The 1,965-nt window shown below is 53.1% G+C and overlaps 1 protein-coding gene across 1 annotated transcript in view; it reads right to left on the bottom strand.

The window, feature by feature from the left end:
• NUDT2 (nudix hydrolase 2) overlaps window positions 1-1,608 on the bottom strand; it is an 8,710-nt gene extending 7,102 nt beyond the window's left edge. Inside the window, exon 1 of the mRNA XM_015426050.1 lies at window positions 1,535-1,608. The gene's annotated coding sequence lies outside the window, so the exon portion shown is untranslated. The remainder of the gene's footprint in view (window positions 1-1,534) is intronic.
• Window positions 1,609-1,965: the final 357 nt, after the last annotated feature.

A 1,965-nucleotide genomic window follows, 5' to 3' on the forward strand; every position in this document is an offset into this window, starting at 1 on the left:
CTTGAAAAAGAGAAGAAGAGGAGAAGAGATTGGATTTATACCCCGCCCTTCACTACCCAAAGGAGTCTCAAAGCGGCTTACAAACTCTTTTCCCTTCCCCTCCCCACAACAGACACCCTGTGAGCAGTGTTCCCCCTAAGCTGAGTTAGTGTGAGCTAGCTCACAGTTTTGTAGCCTCCGGCTCACACACTTTTGTCTTAGCTCAAGAAGAAGCAAACTGATTTCTGCAGTAGCCAAATCGCTCGCTCACAACTTTAATGCCAGTAGCTCACAAAGTAGAATTTTTGCTCACAGGACTCCACAGCTTAGAGGGCGCATTGCCTGTGAGGTAGGTAGAGCTGAGAGAGCTCTGACAGAAACTGCTCTTTTTCAAGAAGATGCCACTGGACTCAAACTTTGTCCAGATCAACACAGTTACCCAACTGAGGTCCCGGTCACACGGGCCGGAAAAAGCAGGGGGGGGGGGAAGCGTGGCTGTTTGCCCCGGAGCAAAATAACATGCGGCCGCCCGATCACACATCCCGTCGAGGTCCCGTGCTTAGGGGGTGAGGTGCCGATCACACGGCTATCCAGCAGTGCGGCAAAGAAGCAGCGTGATCACAGCAGCAATCGCTAGGCGCCACTCCCATGGCAAACAGGTGTTCGTTTTACAGTAGTTTGTGCGCATGCGCCGTTGGGCGCTTTTGCGCATCCTGCGGAGACTTGGGGGGGGAAACCCTTGTTTGCGAAGGAACATCAGTGGGGGCCGGATGTCACGGGAGTCCACTGGAAACATGATCAGACGCTCGCCCTTGCCCCGCTGTGTCCGGAAACCAGTACCTCGTTTTTTAGTCCGCATCTTTGGCGGGACGCCATGGGAGCACTACGCTTCCCAGATGTTGCGGTATGATCGCGCCCGGAAAATCCGCCTATCATCCGTATCTTTAGCGCGGCAAATGCTCCATGTGACCGGGGCCATTATTGATCTGCCAGGGTCTGTCGGACCTCCAGTGGCCAACGGAAAGCTCTGCTGGACCTGCCCTTTTTCTAAAAACACTTGGTGGGCACCAGGTAAACTGTTTGCAGGTGCCGTGACGCCCACGGGCACCACGTTGGGGACACCTGCTCTAGGAGGAGGCGCACAAATGAAAGCGAAAGTAGCAGCAGAACCGGGAGGGTTCGACCGCAGAAGTTATATTTTGTTATTAGTTAAATGTCTGAACGGCCGGATCCACCTATAAGCAAGCAGGTATCCTCGTTTTGGAAACACCGACGATTTTTAACCCAGTTTTTAAAAGCAGCCCTTGAACGTGGCGCCCTCAGAGCTAATTGCACGGTGCAATTTGCACCGGCCTTAGGTCCAGGCGGCCGACTTGGCATCCCGCTGCCCCCACCCCAAATTGCACGGCAATTAAAGAGGAAAAAAAAATACTTTCTAGGGTTCCTGCACCGACCCATTTATAGGCTCTGCACAAGCAGCAGCTATTACTCCCAACCCAAAAAATCTGCTGCAATGCACTAAATTTGCAAGGCCTATTGAAATGCATGGGCTTACTTGAAAGTAAAGATGACTAGGAGGCTGTCACGTGATGCCTACCAGCCGAGAGGATGCCGGTGACAGACTCTACCGGAAATCCCACGCCTTCACTCCATGGGCCGGAGGATATTGGGACTTCTCAATTGGCCCGGAAGCCTGCCAATCAATGCAGAAGACGCCCTTGGCCATCCCGTGGTCCAATCACGTTGAGAGAGGGGGAATGCGGAAGAAAAGGGGAGTGTTCAATCAAGAAAGTGGAAAGGGGACGGGGGTGGAGCGATGTACAGAAATAGTGCTATGATTGGATCGTGTACTATGAGTGATGGACAATAGACCAATAGGAGACTCTCAAACTTTCCTATCCTGAAGCTCCGCCTTTGCAAAAACCCAATCGCCTCTCCAGAGGAGGGTCGTCGCCTCCCCGCCTTCCTTGCGCTTCCCTCCCGCCC

This window comes from Gekko japonicus, unplaced genomic scaffold (assembly GCF_001447785.1).
Source record: "Gekko japonicus isolate JY-2015 unplaced genomic scaffold, Gekko_japonicus_V1.1 scaffold7658, whole genome shotgun sequence".
Taxonomy (NCBI): Eukaryota; Metazoa; Chordata; class Lepidosauria; order Squamata; family Gekkonidae; genus Gekko; species Gekko japonicus.